Genomic DNA, 15,288 nt, shown 5'->3' with positions numbered 1-15,288 from the left:
TTTTTGAGTTGACGGAGGAGACACAATGTGATTTATTCAAAATATGGTTCTGAGTTATTTTTCTGAAACCCTGTTATTAAAAGCCAAACTAATAAGCTCAATTCACCTTTCAGAGATCAGTTAGAGAGGTTGGATAGAATAAAACTTGAAGAATGAGACGAGAAAACTAAAGATTCTATTTCAAATTTTTAAATTAACTTCTGTATTTTATGACTTGATGTTTTGTTTCTGGATTAAAATAGAAAGCCTAAGAAAAACTGATTAAATGATGTCATAAATTTTTCTGAAGTACAATGGAATTTTTGACATTTTCATAGAAAGTTATGCTTTACAAAGCATTTTGACTTGTCTTTCTTTATATGATCACTCTTAATATTCCTTTAAGGTAAACATGATTGTGACTTTTATGTAAAATGGGGAAATGAAGTACAAGGGTAAAAACTTTTATAGGGTTATTCATGGGGAATTTGAACTTGAACCTAGAATTCCATCTAGTTTATCATTACATCATAAAGCTCCTGAGTTGGAATTTCTAATTATCATAATTGTATAATGTGATATAATGTAATGTGATAGATTATTTGTATATATTGTCACACTTTACAAACTCTTCAAAGACAAGGACTGAATCATAACTTTCTCTATCTCAAAACTTCATACATCATCTTGCACATAATATAGACATAACAGATACTCCATATATAAGCAAAGTGCAACAAAGGTCTAACATTACATAAATGACTTGAAAGATTTTTACTATAATTACAATACTAGGAATTAAACCCAAGGATGCTCTATCACAGTGCTGTTTTCCCAACTTTTATTTTATTTTTTGAATAGAGCCTGAGTTTCCCAGGCTCTGCTCAAACTTGTGATTCTGATGAAAGAAAAAATATGGATACCTGCTTATACTATTGTTCAAACTTCCATTATGAATGTTTATTTTTTTCTTTTTTATTTGAGCTTTTCCATAACAATTAGAAAAGAAATTAGAAAAGAAAATTAAATGATTTATAGTAAAATGTTTATCAAATAAAAGTTTATTAAAATGTCATTTTAATTACAGATAAAATGACTTGGATAATTAGTTTCCTCTTGAGTATGCAGTTTGATGGATTTTAATCCAATGGGGTGGGGATAAGAAGACACATCTTTAATGAAACACAGATATTACTTTGCTCACTATTTTTCTCTGGGCCAAAAGTCACATGCTGCCATAAAGAAACACTTTAAAAGAAAATATTTTTTAATTCTGAATGATTCACATGAAATAAAATTTGGCTTTCTACAAATTTGAATTAGTGTTGAGGGTATCAGGTTCCATCATCATTTTCCTGTCATAAGATTGTATTAAAAATTTAACTACATGAAAGAAGATGTTAGTTGGCCTTGCCTTGTGTAAAAACATCTGCTAACCTTTTAAAAAACTGATATTGGAAATATTCTGTGAGTTCATTTATGATGAAATTGAAAAGAATTTCAAGAACCCTCCAATTCTCTCCAAAATATAATTATGCTATCATTTTGCCATTAAGAGTTTGATGGACTTTTCCATTTTATTTTCTTTTTCATCATACTGCATTGTCCCTCATGGCCCTTGTGAGATGATTTTCTTAAGCAACTTGATCAGCTTATGCATGTATTTTTTTAAAAAGAGAGAGTGAAAGAAAGAGAAAGGGAGAGAGAGAATATATATATATATATATATATATATATATATATATATATATTAGTTTTTGGTGGACACAACATCTTTGTTTGTATATGGTGCTGAGGATTGAAACTAGGCCGCACACATGCCAGGCGAGTGCACTATCACTTGAGCCACATCCCCAGCCCCATGCATGTATTTTTCAAGCATAAAAATGGCATAAAGTTGGCTGTGGTGGCACACTCCTGTAATCCCAGTGGCTCAGGAGCCTGAGGCAGGAGGATCACTAGTTCTAAGCCAGCCTCAGGAACTTAGCAAGGCCCTAAGTAACTCAGCAAGGCCTAGTCTCTAAATTATATATATATATTAATAAAAGGGCTGAGTATGTGGCTCAGTAGTATAGTTCCCTGGGGTTAAGCCCCCAAGTACTAAAAAATAAAAAAAAATGCCATCAATTTAAAGAGTGAACCATTATTAATTTAGACCAGTTATCTTCCAACATCAATAAATAAGGATGGATATTTTAAATTGGCAAAGCACAGATATATCTACATACCACACAATACTGAATAACTAAGAGTATAATATAAAGGGATTTTTCTCTTTGTAAACAAAAGACTTGCTGTATACATGTTTTTAGGCAAATAGGCCAAATTTTGAATACCAGCTTTTCCACATTTTAGCCAAATTCTTATGAGCTAGCCAGTTTTGACACCTTTATATCTCAGTCTCTCCATCTGCAAAATGAAGATAAAACTATCAAATTCTAGGATTCTTATGTGTCATAATATATATGATACAATTTCAATTTTAGAATAAATTATATATAAAATTATAAAAACTGGGGAAACTTGTATATTAGGTTTGGAAGAGAAGCAGTATTTATGTTCTAGATCAGCATTATCCAATAGTAGTCACTAGTCATAAGTGACTATTCACACTTTAATTAAAATTAGACTAAATAAAATTCAAAATTCAATTCCTCAGTCACACTACATTTCAAGCACACAATATCCAGATGAAGTTAGAGATTGCTGTATTAGACAGCAAATAAGAATATTCCATTGTTGCAAATCTTCTTATGGGCATCATTATTTCAAGCCAGCTAGGGAACAAACCAAACTAAGTGCTAAATGATTTTTTTAACTAATACTGGTATATCTCTCCATGATCATATTTGTCTCTTCCATTCTATAAGCACTCCATTAGACAATGTTTTTAATTTATTTCACTCAGTGAGAATGAGGATTTGCAATTCAATGCAATTAGTTTCTTTCAACAGAAAACCAGGGTCTAAATTTAAATACTCAAAATCACCCATCCATGCTGACTTACCAAAAGGCAGCACAAAACCAATGAAAAGATCCACTCAAAAGTATCTTTAAATTTTTACTATGATTTAGTTTTCAAAATGAAATAATATTGAACATTTTCCCAAAAATCTTAATAAAATTTATTAGTACTTAATAGCATGGCTTTCTCATTCTCAGTGTATTGGAGCTTATCCATCTCTCAGACTCCCACCCCACTTCCTTCCCTTCTTATCCTTACATCTGAATTATGGCCTTAGACTCTCAAGTAGCTACTATTGGCCTGTTTCCTCCTCAAAAATAATTCATTTACTGTAACATCACTGGGCTAATTTTTTCAGGTCAGTTCTATATTGCATCCATATTCAATAATTCCCAACAGAAAGAACAGAAATTTTTTATCTAACATTTAAGACTCTCCATGAATCTCCAAATAATGTTTCAACCTGATCTTCTCTTTCCATTTATAACCCTGTGCTACTGCAAAACTCTTTGTTACTGAGTGGACTGTGCACTTTTGCACGCACGTCATCTCTGTTCCTATTTGCACTCTCAAGTCTAGTTTGCACATACCAAATCTTATCTATTGCCCTTTGCCCAGCTAAAATACCACCTCTTCTGCTGACCTTTCCTGCCTGCTCCAGGATCGAGTTCACTCTCTACAGCTCTTATGACCTGTTCCTTTTGCTTACTAGTGAACATTATCATTTCTATGTCCATGTCTTCAAATATAACAGGTTGGAACTATACAGTATTTATCATAACCATTCTTTTTGTCCCCACCCCCTTTCTCTGCTGATGTCAGAGAACAGATATAAAAACAAATTTCATTGATTTTAATTTGTGCATATCTTTTTGAATATTTAAATCAAAAATAGTAAAATGCTATGATTTTAAACTCTATTTCTCCATTTCTTCTTTCAGGTTCAGCTTCTGCACTACATAAAACAAACTGTCACAGAGGGTGATTCAGAAATTGTAGATGGGTTTAATGTGTGCCAAAAGCTCAAGGAAAAAAATCCTCGGGCATTCCAGATTTTGTCGTCCATTTTTGTGGACTTACAGACATTGGAGTGGATTGCTGTGATTTCTCTGTAAGATCTAAACACAAAATTATAGAGTGAGTATTATTTATGAATTTCTCATTTCAATAAAACAATTGACAGCAAACTCTCCATTAATCTAATGCTTAAACAGTAGAATGCTTTAACTGCAAAGCTATTTTGTGTTTAATCTATCTTTTAAGCCAAAAGGGAAAAAAGAATCTTTGCACAGTTGAATGAATTTTTAATCAAATTACCTTAAATAGTCTATTAATATTAGAGGAAATGTAAGACTTAATGTGCACTTCATTTTAAAAGCGTTAGTTCTACATAGTCTCAGTCAATGTGATTGTAGTAACCAAAAGTGAAAGGACGTAACTTAAAATAGGAAGATCCAGGAGTTACACATTGTCATCTGGAATTTTCCTCTATCCTTCCCCACCCCATATTGACTCCTTTTTAAAGATGATCCTCAGAAGCTCCAGGTGTGCATTACCCTTGGATCTGACAATCATAGCACAAGGAGTGTATTTTTTTCTGAACAATTGTGACAAAGGTAGATGACTCCTTGTCCAGCTTATGTCTATATCTGTCCTTGAAGCAAGTGCCATGGCCAAAGTTGGAGAATTCCAGGTGGCCGTGCCAGGACCACATGCTCATCTGTAGAGCAGGGTCAGCCTTGTTTGAACTTCATGGACTGAGAATGAAACAGACTCTCCCTCAAAAGATGCTAAGTCGACAAAGATCATATATTCCTTACAGAGAATATTTGTGTCTTTGTTCTTTTAAAATGATTTTATCATGATTTTTCCATGTACCCACTAAGGCTATAATTTATCATTTTATTTGAGAATTATCTTAGATTGTGTCTCTAGGACATTATGTATTCAAAGAGACTTCAGTTAATTTGGGGGTATTTATGATTTTAAAATTAAATTTGTATTCTTTTTAAAGTAATAGCCACTTACGGAAATAAATTCATTTAGTAGATAATCAAATCTATAGCACACAGTTTCACTTTCGTATTTTTATGTACAGCCTTCATTTATTCATCAACAAATAGTTACTGAGGCCAGACATTCTTCTTAGTACTTGGGATATGCTAGTGGACAAAATAAAGATTCCTGCTCTCACACAGCTTGAGTTCCAGTGGGGAAGGGGAAAATTTGAAATTTTGAAATAAACAAGCAAATCATAATGAATATTAAAAACTGTTATAGGCTTAAGAGGGGGGAAAAAGGAAAAGTAGATCAAAATTAAGGGAATCTGTAGAACCAAAGACTTAGCATGGATAAAATTTTCATCATTCAATAATGTAGTAAGAAAAAGATTTGAGCAAAGACTTAAAGAAGTGAAGGAGTTCTCTAGAAATTGCTAAAGCAAGAGTCCTAAGAAATCTTCAAGAACATGCTTAGAGAGTTCCAAGAAACAACCAGAGCTGAGAGAAGGGAAGTGTGTTAGAAGAGGAAGTCAGATGGGGTCAGCTCATCTATAGTGTTGTTAATAACTATAAACACCTAGGTTCTTATTCTGAGTGAAGTAAATAGGGAGCTGTCATAAGATTTTGACCAAAGGAAAGACATTTGAATTTAGTTATGTGTTATGTAGATCCTCTGGCTATGGTGTTGAACATAGTATAAAATAGAGCAAGAACAGGAGAAGAAAGATGAGGTAGGAACTACTGCTAGGGCTCCCTGTAGAGATGATGGCACCCTGAACATGAGTGGTCCAAGTGACAGTAATGGCCATGTTGAAAAGTATATATTTTTCATGGAAAAAGATTATTTTCCTGATAGTTTGGATAAGAATTATGAAGGAAAGACAATCCTCAGGAATATATTCTAGATCACAGTGAAGCTGAGGTGTTTTCTGAGAACTCAGCCATTGAGGGGAGAAAGAGAAGAAATAATTCAAGCTTCTTAGTCATACTATGACAATTTTAATTGTCTAAACAGCCCCTTTAAAATGAGAACTTTTATCATCAGGAGATAGATGACCTTAATATACACATTACACATGTATATAAATGTATCAAAACATTGTTACCCTATTAGTGTATAATTTTTAATTTTTATGTTTTATGTATGAGTTGAAATAAACTTAAATTTTAAAAATCCATGAAAATAAAATTTTTGTTAAGACCTAAAATAATTGCAGATTCTCTAAGAGAAGTGAAGCAAGAAACTTAGTTATTGAATGAGATTAACTGAATGTCCATCAACCAAATCATGACTTGGCTTTGCTATATTTTGTAATACAATCCAAAATTTGGCCATTTGAAAGGGCTCAGGGATATCCATAGAGAGAATAAAGTTTTTATCATTAATCCATTTAAAAATACATTTTTTAACAACAAGAGAGAAGATAAGAGTTTTAATTAATGAGGTCTTCCGAGATATCTCCTGAATGTTTGGGTTAATTGAATTTTCTTGTAGTTAAACTTTTAAATTCTTTTGAAATTTTCATATCCTTCCTAGTTCAAAAGAGTTTCTAAGGCTGCTAAAAGAATCAGTAACAATTCAATACAATAAAAATAAATTAATGAAGAAACTGGTGCAAAAAAATAATAGTGGAATTAATCAATCCTATTAATTGCAAGTTTACTCATGTGAATACAAGTCTTTTATTTGCCATCTATGCAACCACTTATTCAATGACTTCCCCTTGCTGATTCAGTTACTTTTCTTAAAAAAAAGAATACCTGCCATTTATCAATAATTTATGATGAAGTAGGAAGTCTAGAGTTAATAAATGGAAGCACTTACCAAAATGCCTATCAATGAAAATGCAAAGTATATTTGAGCTTGCTATAATTTTCATTTTATAAAAGCCAACAATTTAATGTTAGTAGTTTTCTATTTCAGATCCAACCTAGAAACCAAAGCGAAGAAACAATATCATCAATTATAAGAGTCAAATTGCTTCTAAAGTCTGAAATAATTTTTTTCTGCAGATTCTCTCATAAAATGTGATACAATAGATAATACCGTAGAGACACTCCTCCAGTAAAAGCAAGAAGTTCCATAAAACATCCCATCTCCCTGCAAGAGTAATGGGAAATATTCATAGTGGCAACTGGGACTGTGGGAGATATCTATGGTCCTTTTTTCGGGTTCTTGTTGGCATCACTCATGATGATTTGCCTAGATTGGTTCACTGTCATATTGTTGCTGGTTTATTTTTAAACATTTGTCCTTTGTTCACAGCTAAATATATAGGTAATTATTCTTATCTTTTATGACATTTTACCCTTCCTCTGCATGACAGTTTGCATTAGATGCTTCCTTTTAGTCTATTGTTCTGTAAAAGAATTTCCTGCTTATTAAGAACCAATTTTGCATTTTAGGTTGATCTTTAAGGTTTCAGCCCACCACTTCCTCTAACTCTTCAATCCTGAGATTAATGTCTTCTCTAGTAGTCAATTGCATCCTTCCTTCTGTATCCTGACATTGAAAATGGTTCACTCTCTGTGTAACCAGTCAGCTAAGTGCAGCTCAGACCCAACACAAGTTCTCTATGTCCAAGCAAATGGAACAATTTGTTTGGTCTGATCCGCCAGGTGTGGGCTTCACTCAGCTGTTGGATACCATTACTAGCCCCTGGGTTTGTCCCCTGGGGACACTTCTTTAGAAAGTAATACTAAGCAATATGTCACCATCCTGGACCACTTTCTCTCCTATTTTCATTCATACTTACTGTATCTACCTAAAGGAAAAATAAAAGTTGGGAGTTGCTTGGTACTGAAGGTCTGGCTGAAAGTCCACCTTCCCAATAAGCCAAAAACAAAAACTGTATACACACACACACACACACATGGAAAAATAATCTCCGCTTTTTGCCTCTGTATGTAAGTGATGTCCATGTCTTGCTAATTATAACCAGCATAGTCCAAACTTCAGAAAGTTTGTTATCTTTTTTTACATTGAAAGTTGTATTATCTTGCATTGTCATGATCACAGTCCATATTATAAGAAAGGGTAGAGAAATCACAACATTAGAATCTTCCAAGGTACTAAAGAGACTTCAGTACTCCTCCAAAGCATGAAAAATATACAGACTCAACAAATGTTTATTTACCAACTCTTATGTCCAGGCTTTATGTTGAGAGCTGGGAACAAAACATTGAGTGAGACACAGTACCAATCTTCTAAAGGTCTCCAGACTAAGACATGTGGTATAGAGAGGTAGATAGGAAGAATGTTCTCAGGCTAGTCTCTTCTTTCCTCTATTCTTCACTTTCCCCCATCTCCAAACTAGGCATTAAATAAGAACCATATATGTCAAGCTTTTAAAGAATAAAACTTTCTTCCTGCCCCACTCCCCCAATGAAATATTAGGACCCCAATTAGATAAAATACAAAAAGTAACTGACCTGTAAACTCATTGCCTGAGATTTTAATATGTAAAGCCTATTTTAAAGAACAACAATTAAATTTCACTAAGCATATCAAAATGTTGACTTGAATATATCAGTAACATTTTAATTTTAGTATAATCCCTCCTAGCATTTTTGCAGTGAGATTTCTAAAAACACTTATTAAATGAATGAATGAAAAACATGAAGGAATACATTATACCACAGGTAAATTGAATATCTTCACCCTTTCAAATGTAAATAGATATGTCATGAATTACGTTAATTTTTTCTCTTCAACAGGTTAGATGAAAAAGGCCAAGTGGTTCACATCAACTTCAACAATGCAACTGGAGACACGATATTTGATGTACCTGTTGAGAGAGTTCAGCCTTTTTATGCTGCTCTAAAAGAGGTTGTTGATCTCATGAACAGCAAAGAAAACAAGTTTGTCTTCAAGATGAATCCAGGTCAGTAGGGACATTTTTTCAAAGAAGTAAAAAATTGTATTTTTCTCCAACTTTACCCATGAAGAATGATATCCAGAATATTTTTACAGTAGAATCTTGGTGAACAGCTGACTTGCTTAAACAGCAGCCTCCTGGCTACCACCTCTGCTATTTGAAAGAAACTCTGGGCCAAATGAAACCTTCTGTCTGATATTAAGTCTGGTGTTTTCTATTTTCTGTCCTAATAGCCTATCAATACAAGCTGAACCCTCTACTTTATTTACCTATCCTGGTAGATAAATATGTCCTCATAATGCTGATAATAAAACACTTAAGTAAAGTTTATTTCTAAAACTTATGGTCAGAGATAGTATTGCCTGGAATAAAATAGTACTTGGAGTACTCTAGCTACTTGAAATAAAGGCACAAAAAACACTGATTTTTTTTTTCTAGACCATCTCTGCTAAGTGAAGTGCCTCCACAATTTGGTCTTTTTTATTTATTTGTATTTAATTGACAAACAAAATTGTGTATATTTGTCATATACTTGTTGCTTTTAAGCATGTATATATTATGGAATGGCTAAATCATTTTAATGAATATATGCATTATCTCACATAGGTATGATTTTTTTTTTTACAGTAGAAACACAAAGTCTACTTTCTTGGCAACTTTCAAGAATGTAGTACATTATTATTAGCTATAGATACCATATTGTACAATGACTCTCTTGAACTTAAGGCTTTTGTTATCTATAGTGAAAGGCATAATTTTTCTCTGCTCTTGATTTGGCCAAATGGAAGATTCATTTTACTGTAATTGTTTTTATTTCTTTTCTTGTTTCTTTATCTGTCTTTCTTATTTTTTCTCAGAACAGTGTCTTGCTATATTTCCCAAGATGGGTCTGAAACTCCTGAACTCAAGTGAGCCTCCTATCTCTGTCCTCCAAGAAGCTGAGACTACCTGAGTGCACCTCCATGCATGGTGTAACTTATTTTTAAAATTGAACTTTGGCACAATAAAAGACTAGAAATCACCATAAACCCATGCAGTAAAAACAGGTTGATTTTAAGAGTGGCAACATGTAAACTGAAACACTATGGGGGAAAATAGTTGGAATCCACTTTTACCATGTGAAGGCAATGCAGCTTTGAGCAAATCCCTCAACTTGTTGAAGCTTTGATGTTCTCACGTATGAAAGGGTAATTCTCTTTTTAGAGTTCTTATGAAACTTAAAAATAATGTCCATAAAAGACTGGGAATATAAAAGACCAAATAAGAATATCACTGTCTTTATAATGATTTGAAACTGTTCAACTAGGTGAACAATTTCCTAATTAAGAGATAAGTGACAAACAGTAAAAAAAAAAAAAAAAAAAAAAAAAAAACAATAAAAAGCTTTACACAGAGCAAATCTTCCAAGTAAGAATTATTAAGGTGTCTACAGGAGCCTACCAGGCTATGTGATTTAAGTGTCAAGGCATAAAGCAGTTTGCATCTAGAGGTTGATTAGTGTGACCAGAAATGTGCAGTTTTTGGTAAAGAAATAAATGTGCTGTTTATTGATATGAACTGAGTAGCAGTGGGGTTTTGCCTGTTATATTTGCCTGCTTTGTCAATCATTTAAACACAAATTATTCATAATGGGAAAAAATCATTTCGTTTAGGTGATGTGATTACTTATAATTGGTGCTTACTTCACGGCGGACGCAGTATGAATTAGGAACTGAGATAACACTCCATCTGGAGGGAGCCTATGCTGATTGGGATGTGGTGATGTCAAGGCTTCAATGCAAATGGGAACTGAATCTTGTGTCTCTAATTTTAATAAGATTTTGGTGACTGTATTTATAAGATATGTCATGGTTATTCAAAGATCACAATCTGTATGGTTCACATATCAATTTAGCACTGAACATGTAACACCCTCACAACAATACACTGTTGCTTGTAATTCTATTCAATGTCAGCCTTTTCAATGGTATAGTAATATAACTTCTTCTCCAAATAAATCATTCTTCTGTCTTATTGAATGTTTAGACCCTAATTTCTTTTGCCCACATAAGAGTGTTTCCAGAATGCCTACAAATAGTTTTTAAAGCAAATGAAATATTTCTTCTACAGTTTTTTTAACAGAGTTTTTGCTTCAAATAAAACTTGAGCTTCAGATAAAATTTCTTAAAACATGCTTCTGCTCTGTTGCCTAGGGAGTCTCATTTTTCATGACTTCATATGACTGTCTTGGGAAAAAGATATTTTCAAAGAACGTTTTTATTCACTTTTGTTATAGAATTCCATTAGCCAAATTTCCAACGTGGTGACCTCAACATTGGTTTGTAATACCTAAATTATGATAGCAAAACCAAGTATACCAAACTAAGAAAAAAATAATCTTATCTCCCTAAATTTCTCTTACCCCAAATAAAACTCCCAGGGACCACCAGCATTGCTTACCCCTGTGCATGGATCCATTCTTATTCCTTGTCTCCCAGTAACAACTGGGAAGAGAAAACCAAGACACAAGCAACACTCATGAATGGGCTACATGTCTGCCATCTTCTGCTCTCTTCAGGGCCAATGCCTTGCTCTAGTGGTGGAACACAGCAATGGAATTATCAGTCTTACTGAGCCCAGTTCCTCACCTCTGTCACAAGGGGAGCCTTATCATTAGCATTTGCTGAAATCCCAGTAATACAGACATCTTATAGTCCATAGTATTTGGACCCAACCAAGCCTCCTGTTCTAAAAGTCTTAAACACCACTGCAACCCTGGCAGGGACTCCCTGTTGCCTGAAGACCACATGTAAACATTGCTTTCATTCATATTTTAATTTTGCTTCACACAGTTTCCATGACACTTGGAGTGTGGATCAAGAGTACCTTTATCCCATGTCAGAACGTTCCTCTGATGCTCTGAACTCTGGTATTGAGTCTACATCACCAGCCCAGACTCCTCCTTATTATAATATTGTTCATTGATGGGACTTTCATGTCCTTTTGTATTATCTGGTCTTGACGAGGGCCACTGCAGTGTGTAACATATGCTTCATTTCTTTGAACTTGAAAAGGAATGGGCTGGATTCCCAATGTCTCCTCAAATACTCCTAAAATGAAAATAGGTGAGTTCAATAGGAGAATGACCTAGTTCGAAAGTGCAGCATTCAATACCACAAAACAAATAATTTACTGGAGTGAGCCCAGATTCATCTATTTAAAGCATCTAAATTCCATGCACTTTCCAAATGACACTACATTTTTTATTCATTTAGCAGATATTTATCCCACACTGTGATATATGCAGAATAAAGATGCAGAAGGTCCTGAAATAAGCCATTTTATAGCCTATTAAGGAATCAGATAAGGATTAGACAATGATGTGTCACATTAACAGGATGATTCATAGGAAGGCAACCAAGCCAGAATGAGAAGGCTCCAGGAAAGTTGCAATCTGAGTTAATTATGATAACTAATGATAATTTTCCAAGTAAAATTATTATCTGTGTCTCTTATGCTCTCCAATTAAAGCATAAGAGGCACAGATAGTTGAGAGTAAACACAGAACACGTGTTGACTCTTAAATGAGAAAAGCAGAAAGCATACTATAGCAGCAGTGTAAATGCTGGGATTGGATGTCTAGGCTCAAATCATAATGATGGCAATCATTTAACCATGTCTCTTTCCCCCTAAGCCTCATTTCTTTCTACCTATAAGTGAGACTAATAACAGTTATTATTTCATATATTTTTAAATAAAATTTTTTAAATAAAATGAAGCTGTGTTTTCCCAAATTTCTGAGATGATGAGTCACACCCACGGGGCCTTTTCTTTTTAAGAAAAAAAGACAGCATCCCAGATCATTCCCTGAAGATTATGATTCAATAAGTCCGGGACAATGACCACCAGCTATATTTTTAGCAAGTATCCCAGGTGATATGCATCACTAGTAAAGTTTGGAAAATACTGATATATACATATTACTATAGTTCTAGCTCAGGATAAGTTTTCAATTGATGTTAACTGTTATTACTTATAATAATAGAGGTTGTAGAGGGAGAGGGTGGGTTAGGGTGAGAAGAGATATATGAGACTGAAGACAGAGACAAGGCCAAATCATAAAGTGTTTAAATGCATGCTGCATTACAGAGTTGGTATTTTATCTTGAAAGAGTAAGAAAAAGCGATTTAAAGGAATCAAGCAGTGAAATGCCTTAATCAGTTATTCATTTTTTAAAGACCCATCTGGCTTCATTGTAGAGGAAATTGTATGTGAGCAAAACTAAAACCCATAAATTTACTTAGGAGATTACTGCAGGGAGCCTTATAAAAAATGAAGAAAGATTGCACTAGAACACTGGGAAGGTGGGATACAAGGATACTTAGAAGGCCAGATCTAAAAGGCTTGACCCACGAAATATAAAAAAGAAAAGAGATGGCTAGGGTCTCTCTTAGTTTTCTCATTAGGAAAATGCTTTACACAGAGAAGTGACAGCTGTCCATTTGGCAGTTGGATATATGTGCACATAGAGCTCTGAACCGAGATCTGGATTAGAAATCTACATTTGGAAAGTGTAAAGACTGTAGTTAAAAATCATCACTTGCTTCCTTGGAGATATAGTGACTAAAGACACAGCCATAACGAGTTGATGATAAACTAATGATATTTTTCTAATCAGTTTTATGAAAAATATAGGCTTATATTCAAAATCATATAAACTTCTCACATATTGTATTTTTGTCTCCAGAAGACAATGTCCCAAGCCACCACTCCACAGCCTTCCTGTTTCTTTCTCTTCAGCAAATATTATTTCTGTCCTGGAAAGGAGATACAGAGAACTGGATGCAATTGCAACAATTTCTTAAGTGTTATATATGACATGACATATATTGGGCAAAGCAGCTGATGCTGAATAAAAATGATTGGGATTCCTGGATATAATTGTCTGAAGAATTGACTTACTCCAAACTCATAACAGACCTGATGTAACTTGGATTAGGAAATACCCCTATTGGCGGTATAGATGCTACTTCCTTCCATTTCTCTGATTTGTCTTGGAGCATGTTAGCTCCTTGCTAGTTAATTGGAATAACTCCACAGTTCACCAGAATGACATGTCACACAGTGTCCTGATGATCTCTATCTCTTCTTTTAGCCAACCATTAAAAGGCAAGCAAATGAATACTGGTAGAAGGAATTTATGCAAGAAAAGAAATTCTATATCTAAGTAACACTGAGGATAATTTCTCTTCAGAAGTTTAGACTATGAAATGGGAGAAGTCTTTTAGACAAAAGTATTCCTGTGTGCTAAACATCACTGGGGATACATTTGAAGCAAAAGTTCTTGCAATGAATATGTGATAGAGTTGGATGTAACAGTTTAATGTATACCTGAATCTGTGCACATTTTTTCCCAGTTGTCTAAAATACCCTTCTCTATAGACAGCCTTTTAGCTCAAAAACTCCCCTTTCTTCTTCAAAATTCAATTCAATTGGCCAACAGGATGGTAGAAAGGAAGGTTCTACACTCATATCCCCCAAAGCAACAATAATTTTGACAGCCACCAACAGAAAATGCATTTTTAGAAGGAATTTTGAGAATCCGGCAGGAAGTGACAAAATCCCAGTGACACAAGACTAAAAAGGCCTGTTTTGACAAGGCAGATCTATACTTTGGTAGCAGACCCAGAATCAGCCCTACCTCCTGTGGTCTTAGATATAGCTCTGTTTGGCCTTCATCTTGCCACCAGGATCATGTGGGACCAAGGGTGAGTCATTCCCTTTCTTCCCATGCCCTAGGTAATAGGGCTGCCAAATTTGATTTTAGCTGAGGACCCTAAAATGAGTTGTGACCTAGCTCTCTCTGCTCCAAGCCATATGGAAACATTCCTGCCTGCATAGAGACCCAATAGGAGACACATTTGTCCATGACCTTGGAAGCCAATTTGCCTAGATCCTGAAAAAGTGCTGCAACCCTCCAGCCCCTCTCAGCTGCAGGCTAGGGATCCACCATGAGACATGCCCATTTCATGCCCCTGAATTCTGCTTGCTGTCTCATTCAGATTGCAGATCCTAAAGCAACTCTAGAAAATAGATCCCAGGATCCTAGCAAGAAGCACCATGTACCATGTACCTGGAGGTAGACTTATAGACTACAGTCTCAACTATAAGCACAGAAGTATCCTTCTGACTCTCTTTTGTCAAAAGTGTCCTTTAGAAATCAAGAAAGGATTTCCAGATAAGCAAGTGCTGAGGACATTTATCACCACTAGACCTAGAACAAGTCCCAAAGAGATTTCTTCAAATAGAAGTGAAAGGACATAAAGTAACAACATAACATTAGAAAATATAAAACTCATTGGTAATGGCAAATATATAGTCAAATTCAGAATTCACTAATTCTGTCTGTAATTGTAGTGTATAAATTGTGTGGTGGAGGGAAGCAAAAGTTCAGAATTTTTATATGTAATAGAAGTGATCAGTTTAA

General features: G+C 34.4%; 1 pseudogene; it reads left to right on the top strand.

Moving 5' to 3' along the window:
- LOC144373709 (gamma-butyrobetaine dioxygenase-like) overlaps positions 1–10,766 on the top strand; it is a 33,650-nt pseudogene extending 22,884 nt beyond the window's left edge.
- The last annotated feature ends 4,522 nt before the right edge of the window (positions 10,767–15,288 follow it).

Source organism: Ictidomys tridecemlineatus, unplaced genomic scaffold (assembly GCF_052094955.1).
Source record: "Ictidomys tridecemlineatus isolate mIctTri1 unplaced genomic scaffold, mIctTri1.hap1 Scaffold_46, whole genome shotgun sequence".
Classification (NCBI taxonomy): Eukaryota; Metazoa; Chordata; class Mammalia; order Rodentia; family Sciuridae; genus Ictidomys; species Ictidomys tridecemlineatus.
This window is presented reverse-complemented; position numbering and strand designations above follow the sequence as displayed.